Here is a 10,005-nt window from a genome sequence, read left to right on the forward strand (position 1 = left end):
ACCGTGTTTACATACATACGACAGCAATGGCTAAAACACTTCGAAGTACTTTACGGGCATTACTTAAAGGGAAATACAGTATTTCTGGAGTTTTCTTTGGATCTTCATTGGATTTGGGAAAAAAAAGTTCCCAGTCTGCTTGAGCTTGTAATATACAGAAACAACCAGAGAATACAACGCCTTTTCCATCAAAGCTAGAGGCCTTTATGAAAGACAGGACGCCTTAGACATTCTAATGGGAAAGGATGAAGTGCCATACAGGTCAGCAAGGCATCAACCCTACAGGCAGAAGTCAAAGCAGAGCTGTCAGAACAGTGTCACTGTTCTCTGTGGCCCACCAACCCAACTTATTATTAATGCATTAGGGGATTCAGAGTTAGTTTTTGGTTAGGGTAAGAATTAAATACATGATTTTTAAATGCACTGGTCTAGTGAAATTCATATGAGATATCAGTGTGGTTCAGCTGCAGAGCCACTAACAGTTCTGGCATGAAGAAAATGCCTGATGGACAAAAAAGTTGCAGGAACGTGGTGTTGTTCCTGAGCAGGTGCAGTTGAGAGCTGTCTCCTCTTGGTCTGAGTGACCAGCTCCCCCAGCCCATTTTGCTCTCAGGCCCGGAAGACAAGACAGACGCATGACCAGACGATGAAGGAGGGCTCCGAACACGGCTGTGGCTCCAACAGGGTTTATTGAAGGAAAGTTGGAGGGTCCAGGTAAGGTGAGGGCAAGGAGAGGGGCAGGGACACAACCACTGCCGAAGGGAAGCCAGTGGCAGAGCCCAGAACAAGGGTGGGGCCAGGGTTTATAACTGGGGGAAGGTAGGCGGGGTTAGGATACATGTATCCAATGGGAAGGGGAGTCAGGGGAGGAGTTGAGGTGGGGTGACAAGGGGTACACCAATGAGAGAGGGTGGCGAGGGTGGTCCTATGATGAGACCCAACCGGGAAAGGAAGAGCAGAGAACCTTCTAGAATCGGGGAGTGGACCATGGTTGATTGACAGTCAGGCTGAAGTCTCCTCCCAGGACGTCTCTGCCCCTCCTCCCTGTGGTCCCCTCCCACAAAAAGTATTCCCAAAAGCTGCAAAAAGCAGAAATGCAGTATTTTAGCAGAGAGGAAAATGGAAAAAGGAGAAGGGGAAGAAAATTAACCTGTTAGTTACTTCATTCCAGTTACTAAAAATTGTAAAGTAAAACAGGCAACTGTCCCCAAGATAAGGAGGCACATCCTAAATTAAAGGACACATGGTTTTGTTGAAAGCAAATGACATGAAACCACTCCAGTTTTCTTTGTGGCCAAACCAGTCATTGGGTGAAGAGAAACTGGAAATGTCATTTGTATTAATTTACACAAACCCTTACTAGACTTTCTCAGAAATTAATCAAAGAAATATTTTCTAGATGGATCAACAATTAAATGGATGCTAAACAGGTAGAAATGAGACAAGATACACTTCAGTTTTTCACTACAAGGAAAAATCAAACAGGAATCCTGGTCAATTTGCCCTAAATGGGGACCAGTTTAGCATTTTCATCCAGCCAGCAGGATATGAAATATTACTCTTATTAAATAGCTGCTGGCTGGGAGGAAGGGTGGCCCTAAGGAATTTCCATAGGTAAGGGTAGCGGATCATACAAAGAAGGGAAAAGGGTTGCTTGTCCAGAGGAAAGGAGGAAGGGAAAAGGGTTGCTTGTCCAGAGGAAAGGAAGACCAGCTGAAACATAGCAATTGTCTTCAAATACATGAAATGTAAATGCAGAGCAGGAGGGCAGAACCTGTTCTCCTTAAACTTCAGCACAGGCAAAGCTGGCTATGGCTTATGGCTGTCTAGGTCAGACGAGCATTTGTGGGCAATTGATACTGCCTGGGGCTAGCACAACACTCACTTCCCTCTTAGCTCTGTAGTTTCTGATTTAGTCGCAATGGAATTCTTCCGTAAGCTGTAAAAAAACGAAGGTAAAATAAGAGGTAAATACGTAAAAAAGTCTACAGACATTTAGCTTGGACTATTACCATCTGGAGGCTGATTAGTAAAATGAACAGAGAACATTTTAGAATTTAATTTCAAATTTTAACACAAGATCAGGTTTCACAATGAATCATGCAAATATTTCAGATTGATTGTTTCAGAACAAAATTAACTATTTGGGGTTGATAGGGGAAAGACATGTCTGTATTGCAAGCTGGTCCATACTTTACATCTGAGTGGTTTATAAAGTTTAACTTTTTACTTTCACTAAGATGATTTTTAATATTTCTAATCAAAATATTCTAATAATGGAAAAAACTTGTTTGTTGTTTTTTTTTTTTCATTTTATTCAAAATCTCATTACTTCAGTCCTTTTGCTAAACAAATATTTTCATTCCATAATTATATTTACTGGACAAAAATGCTGCATCAAAGTTCTGCTGGCTGCTATTACAAGAGGCAAACTGTAGAATATGTGGAATTTCAGCCTTTTCAAAATTCTAGAAAATTTTATCAAGATTTAGAAAAGATTCTAGCTGTCATTCATTGGTATACACTCACAACTTTTAATGGCAATTTTTTTACTGGGACCCATTTGAGAGCAGCAGATATTTTTTTACACCAATGAGTAAACAAAGAAAATCCATCTAAAAAGAGAGAAGTCACAGAATCACTGAATTTGCTGAGTTGGAAGGAACCCACAAGGATCCTCATGTGTTACTCCTGGCCCTGCACAGGACCACCCCAAGAGTCACACCATGTCCCTGAGAGCGTTGTCCAAGCACTCCTGGAACTCTGTCAGGCTGGTGCTGTGATCACTCTCCTTGGGAGCTGTTCCAGTGCCCAGCCACCCTCTGGCTGAAGAACCTTTTCCTAAAATCTGACCTAACACAACTTCAGGTACTTCTGTTGGGTTCTGTCACTGGTCACCACAAAGAAAAATTACAGAATCACAGAATCACAGAATCAATCAGATTGGAAACGACCTCTGAGATCATCAAGTCCAACCTGTGACAGAACACCATCGTGTCAACCAGACCATGGCACTGAGTGACACATCCAGTCTTTCTGTAAGTGTCTCCAAGGACAACAACTCTCCTTGGGCAGCCCATTCCAATGCCTAACCAGCCTTTCAGTGAAGAAATTCTTCCTAATGTCCGACCTGAACCTCCCCAGGCACAGCTTAAGATTCTGTCATTGTACTGCTGGTTGCCTGGGAGAAGAGACCGACCCCCACCTGGCTACACTCTCCTGTCAGGGAGTTGTAGAGAGTATTAAGGTCCCCACTGAGCCTCTTTTTTTCTGGGCTAAACAACCCCATCTCCCTCATCTGGTGCTCAGTCTCTGCCCTCCTCTTCCCCTCATGAAGGAGTTGTAACTGCAGTGAGGTCTCCCCTGTCGTCTCTTCTCCAGACTGAACAGACCAACTGACCACTCATCACACTGCTTCTCCTCTTGACCCTTCACCATCCTCGTGGCCATCATTTGGATGCTTTTTAATGGTTAAATGTCTTTCTTACCCTGTGGCACCCAAAGCTGCCCCCAGCACTCGAGGTGAGGCTGCCCCAGTGCAGAGCAGAGCAGGACAATCCCCTCCCTTGCCTGGCTGGTGATGCTGGGCCTGATGCCCCCAGGACAGGGTTGGCCCTCCTGGCTGCCAGGGCACTGCTGGCTCGTGTTCAACTTGCCATCAGCCAGGAGTCCCAGGTCCCTTTCTGTGGCACTGGTCTCCAGCACCACCCTCCCCAGTCTATACACACAACAAGGGTTGCCCAATCCCAGGTGCAGGAGCCAGCACCTATCTGTGCTGTATTTCATACAGTTGATAATTTCCCATCTCTCTAATCTGTCAAGGTGTCTTTCCAGGACCTCTCTCCTTCGAGGGACTCACCAGCTCCTCCCAGTTTTGTATCATGTGTGAATTTACTTAGCATTCTTTCCAGTCCTGAGTACAAGTGATTTATGAACATGTTGAGGAACACAGGGCCAAGGATGGAGCCCTGTGGAACCCTGCCCAAGTCAGGGGACAAGTCACCCCAGTCACTGTAACCCTTTGTGTCCCACCTATAAGCCAGGTGCTCAGCCATCAGAGGATGTGTTTATCCAGCTGTGAACTGGGTGTTTTGTCCAGAAGGATCCTCTAGGAGACAGTACCAAAAGCTTTGCTGAAATGCAAAAAGATAAAAATAATGCGCACTGCCTTCCCTTGATCAGCTATGTGGGCTACTTTGTCATGAAAAGAAGTGAGGTTTGACAGGCAGGACTTTCCCCCCATGAAGCCATGATCAATGACTGCATTGTCCTCCAGGTGTTTTTTAGTACCTCCAAGAAGAATCTTTTCTCTGATTTTACCAAGCACTGGAAATGAGTTTGACAGGTCTGTAGTTTCCAGGCTCCTCCTCCTCACCCTTCTTGAAAATCAGAACCTTTCCAGAGTCCCAAGACTGCTCAAAAATTATCCAGAGAGGCTTTGCAATGACACCAGCCAGTTTTCTGGGCATTCTGGGATGAATCCCTCAACAGATTTGTAGGGATCCAGATGGAGCACACGTGTTCAGATCCCACATGTGTTCAGAGTCAAAGGGGAGTTGATCATTCTCACAGCTATGGTCCTGCAGCTCAGGCTGCTGAGACCCTCTCAGTCCATCATCCATAGGTAAGATGGAAAGACTGCAGTAAACACACCTGCTTTGTCTATGTCCCTCTTGGTGAGATGACCACCATTTTCCTATTATAGATAGTAGAAGCCTTTAAAAATGAGAGTTCAGTGGTTTAAAATTGCATTGCTACTTCTGCTTCAGGCTGAGATTAGGAACAGAAAACTTGAAGGGGCAACTTCTGGCTTCTTCAACACTTGTGTGGTTACATTAACACACACAGGAGTGTGCAATGAAAATTGGGCCAGAGTTTTGTAAATAGAGATTTGGGAGTGCCACAAAGTAAAGAAAGGCTTTAAAAACATACTTTATTGATCCTTGGATTTTTATGATGCAGCTGAGTGTTTTCTGAACCTTCCTGATATAAGGTTGTAAGGCTTACTGCCAATATGCAATGACTGAAGGGGATGTAAGAGGAATGGTACCACAGCTGACATTTCTGTTTCTGGACAATCCAAATGACAAGAGGAGCCTCCATGAAAAATGCAAGTGATAACTGAACTGGCAAGGATGGCCTGATGACAAATTTTTGTTCTATGAACCTGAAGTGAAATGAAGCCGTCTAATATTTTGGCATGCAAGGCACACATCCAAAAGGCTGCATCAGATGAGTGTGGTATGTAACCAGCATTCCTCAGGATGGAAAGGCAGCATCAGAGAGTGTTTGTGGCCCTCAAGCCAAGCCAAGAAAAAAGTAGGAGCTGGGCGAAACATATTCCTCAGGAAGCCATACAGTTGTGCACATCTCTATTTTTTCTATGACAGACACTGTTGGCTTGCAAATCTCACCAACTGCCTGTGGCATTTTAGGAGCATCCAATCAAGTCATCCTGTATGAGGCAGTCACTACTCTTGGTACTCTGGTTGTCATCGAGATTGTTGCTTTGTGTGATCTCATGTAATCACCTGCACTGCCTCTGGTCAGAGATTTGTGAACAAGGAAAAACTTCCACTTATTTTTCCTGTTCAGTGACGGAACAGAACTTTGTGGCTATGAGAAATGTAAGATTGGCAATGTTTATGATGTCAGGAGACAAAATCTCCTTGAACTGATGTAATATTGGCAAATTGAACCATTTCAAAAGGAATGGGAACCTTGTAGCCAGCTGGAGCCAGGGAGGCCTACAAAACCCCTGCTTGTCGGGATACTGCACTTCTCTGGTCAGCATTCCAGAGCACCTGGTTCAGCCCAATGCAATATCTAGTCCAACCAGGGCATGCTAGGACTCCTCAGAGGCTCAGTTCCCAACTTCATCTCTTTCTCTAATCATCATACAAGATTTTAAATACTAAAAACTATGGTTTCTCAACTAACTTTTCCATCTAAAATGTCCTGCCCTGCCCCGACCTGCCAACAGTGCCCAATGGCCAAGGTCTGGAGCTTGACCTTCCCCAGCTCTCAGGGGATCCAGCCAGCTTGGGCTCTCAGGCAGGGAAAGCAACCACCTGGCTTCTCCCTTTTGCCATCCCTTGTGCCATGGCCTAAGCAGTGGCAGTTCACAGGACCCAGCCAGAATCACAGGGATCTGCCCTGCCTTCAAGGGTGGTGCTGGGGTATGGCCCTTTGTGACAGTGGTCTGGCATGACAGTGGCTGTTTGTGATGCAGTGCCCTAGAAGAGCACCTCCCCCAGGAAGCAGCAGCTCCCAGGGCAACACTGGTAAGTCTGTGACAGAAGATGCCAAAGGCAACCATGGAGAAGGAGAAGCAGCTGGGAGCATGGCCGGCACAGGCACGTGGCTTCGCTGTGTCAGCTTCCCTGAGCAGGGATGCCAATGCAGGGATGGGCCACCAGCAACAAGCAGCACAGCAGGAGCCACCAGGGCTGTCAGTGTGCATTGAGTGCTACCAAAGCACTACCTGGCAGTGGGGGCACAAGAAGCAGAGGCCTTTTGTGAGGGAGATCATTGTGTCCTTTAAGAGGATCCCTCCCGAGGACCTGGATGGGAGCTGCCCAGCCAGAAGCACATGCAGACAGGCCCCCCTCTGGAAAGCCACCCAGCAGGATGGCCTGGAGGGCAGGGAGGTACAACAGCCAGAAATCCAAGGACAGAGTTTCTCTCTGAGGTGCTGTGGGGGACTCCATGACACGCCTGGGCAGGTGAGTGCCAAAGACAGAATGGGATGGCCTGAGATGGGATAGGACAGGGGCACAAGCTTCTCCTGGGTGGCTGGCTGCCCCTCACCACAGGTGACAGTGACAGGGGAGTTCATGAAGGGTATCTTGAATAAGCAGGTAATGCAAGAGCAGCTGAGAGCTCAAGCTCCAGTCATCAAGCCAGTGGCCTTGATCAGAGAATGGGAGTGTGAAAATGCCATTGATGCAGAGCTGTCTGAGGAAGAGGAATGGGCAGATGCCGTGGACACAGAGCTCTCAGAGAAAGAGGAATGGGAAGATGCCATTGACACTGAGATGTCAGAGGAGGAGGACTGGCAAGATGCAATAGCCACAGAGCTGTCCCAAGGAACAGATGCTCTTGGGTCACCTCCTGTCCACCACTGGGTCAGTTCCTTGGGCCTGGAGGACAACACTGATCCCAGGGAGGGTCTCAGCTTCCCCATCAGTGTGGACAGAGAGGTTGCAGGAGAGGCAGCTCACAAGCTGCTGAAAGCATCTCCTGCCCCAGTGCATCCAGCAGATGCCCAGCTGGCAGATGCTGCCCCACTTATAGCTCCCAAGGAAGAGGAGCACCATACACCTCTCAAACATGAGAAGGCAGAGCCACCAGCTTCTTCTGCCCACATGGAGGCTGCAAGAGTAGCAGGGGCAGAGAACCAGGCACCTGCTCCTCATGGCCCTACAGCCAATGGCCCAGCTCAGCTGGACACAGCCCAGTCCATGGAGGCTGAGGGCCTGGACAGGTCTGTGCTTGTAGTCCAAGAACTTGACAAGCCACCAAGAGAAATATGGGGCCAGGAACAAAGCAAGGACAAGGTGACAGGAGACAAAGTCACAGCAGAAGGGGCAGAGAATCTGGAAGACGGCCTGCAGAGGCCCACAACTGATGCAGCGCTACTGCTGGACTCTGCTGATTACATCAGAACTGAGATCATTAAGAGGGCCTGGCTTATGATCCAGGAGCCTGTCCAGGAGCTAGAAGAAGAGAGGGAGCAGGAAAGAAGCATGGATGAGGCAACAGCAGCAACAGCCAGAACAGAGGGGCCAGAGAGCCCAGCACACAGCCCGCACAGCCCCACAGTTGATACCCCACCTCTGCTGGACATGGCTGACTACATCAGGACTGATGCTGTTAAGAGGGCCTGGCTTATGATCCAGGAACCTGTCCAGCAGCAGAAGAAAAGTGGGAGCAGGAAGGAAGCAGAGACAAGGTGACAACAGCAACAGCCAGAGCAGAGGGGCCAGAGAGCCCAGCACATGCCCCACACACCCCCACAGTCGATAACCCAGCTCTGCTGGACATGGCCAAGTGCATCAGAGCTGAGATTCTAAAGAAGGCCCATCATTTGGTCCAGAGATCTTTCCAAGAAGTGAAAGAGCAGCAGGACCAGAAACAAAGCCCAGATGAAGCGATTGCAAGACTGGCAGGATGTGGCTACAGCCTTCTTGCCTCTACTGTCCTCAACACCCCTCATGAGGGATGGCTGAGCCGTGCCCTTAAACTGCGGCACAGGAGAGAGGCAGAAGCAGGAGCCAAGAGCCGATGCCGGGGATCTGCTGGACACAGCCCAGGAGATCAGAAGCGAGATACTGAGCAAGGCTGTGCTTGTGGTCCATGGATTGCAGGCTAAAGAACAGCAAGATCTGTGGAACAACAAGACCAAAGGAGCAGGCAGAAGAACAGAGAGACCTGGAAAAGGGGACGGGTTAGATGATGAGAGTTATAGACCCATTTAGGATTTGATGTAGACAAATTTTGGTGATAATAAAAGTTGTTACTTTACCAACAGTGCCTCTCTGCTTCATTTTGCCTTCTCAGCCCCTCCTTGTATTCACAGGTCCCCAGGGTGCTGACATGAGCTCTTCATGGTGCTCGTGCCGAGCTCCTGTCAGATGAAGTGGTTATATTTCAATCCTTTAGCTCAAAATGTCTTTCTTGCCTGGATTCAGGAGGAAGCGGAGGAGACATTACTCCCACTGCTAGCACTGAGATCTCACAGGACATGGCAGGGCTGTAGCCGGCCTCCAAACAGCCTTTCTGCCCTACCCAGCGCATGAAGAGCCTCTCTGCACAGGAATTCTTTGAACATTTATCTCTCCCTTCTTGGCAGTGAAAACCCAGAAACCTTTAGAGGTAGTCTCATCTCATCTTCATTGCTTCTTGTGAGAGTAAAAGAGGAAATAAGATCACACAGCCTTTGCTACTCAGCCATAATGCTTTGACTTATTTCAGAGCAGTGCCTGACAGTCAAATTGCAATAGAGATTTTTCCAACATCATCTTTTCATTTTATTATATAGAAAAGTTTGGTCCAGCGTACTTTACCTATGTCAAATTTTGCAATACTTACCTTTATGTCTGAAGAGAGGAACTATTTTCCCAGGCCAAACCTGACAAACTCTTTCTGAGAACTGGGATAATTTAATTTATATAATCATAGAACATGCTGAGGTAGAAATAACCCACAAATACACTGTGGAGCCCCACTAGTGACGGGTCAGCAGCCTGATGTCACACCAGTCACTGTAACCATTTGTGCCCCACCCATGAGCCAGCTGCTCAGCCATCACAGGATGTGTTTATCCAGCTGTGAACGGGGCATTTTGTCCAGAAGGATCCTTTGAGAGACAGTATCAAAAGCTTTGCTGAAATGCAAAAAGATGGCATTAAATGGATTTCCTAGACCAATTCAGTGGGTTACCCTATTGTAGAAAGAAATCAGGTTTGATAAGCACAACCTTCTACTTATGAAGTCTCACTGGCTATGATCAATGACTGCATTTTTCCCCAGGTGTTTTTCAATACCTTCCAGAAGAACCTTTTCTCTGATTTTACAAGGCAGTGAGTTTGACAGGTCTGTAGTTTCCTCCCTGTAGGGTCCTCCTTCTTGCCATTCCTGAAAATCAGGACCTCTCCAGATTCCCAAGACTACTCAAAAATCATCCAGAGAGGCTTTGCAGTGACACCAGCCAGCTTTCTGGGCATTCTCTGATGAATCCCTCAACAGATTTGTAGGGATCCAGATGGGTTAGCAGATCCCACACGTGTTCAGAGTCAAAGGGGGGTTGATCGTTCTCGCAGGCCACTAGGACACTCTTGGTCCATTTTTCATGGCGAAGACAGAAGCAAAGACTGTAGTTAACATATCTGCCTTGTCTGTGTCCCTCTTGGTGAGGTGACCACCCTCATCTGGTAATGGGCTTATGTAATTTCATCACAGCCTTTTGCTATCCGTGTATTTGAAGAAACTTTTTATTTTCCC

The 10,005-nt window shown here is 47.3% G+C and overlaps 1 long non-coding RNA gene across 1 annotated transcript; it reads right to left on the reverse strand.

Moving 5' to 3' along the window:
• Positions 1 to 711: 711 nt before the first annotated feature.
• Positions 712 to 9,748, reverse strand: LOC139589519 (uncharacterized). The gene is made up of 3 exons (XR_011679038.1): positions 8,528 to 9,748; positions 1,886 to 1,939; positions 712 to 1,079 (listed from the first exon to the last, which is right to left on the reverse strand). It is a non-coding gene; the product is annotated as an uncharacterized lncRNA (long non-coding RNA).
• Between the last annotated feature and the right edge of the window lie 257 nt (positions 9,749 to 10,005).

This window comes from Agelaius tricolor, unplaced genomic scaffold, assembly GCF_023055355.1.
Source record: "Agelaius tricolor isolate 1412-34295 unplaced genomic scaffold, bAgeTri1.0.p SCAF_4, whole genome shotgun sequence".
Taxonomy (NCBI): Eukaryota; Metazoa; Chordata; class Aves; order Passeriformes; family Icteridae; genus Agelaius; species Agelaius tricolor.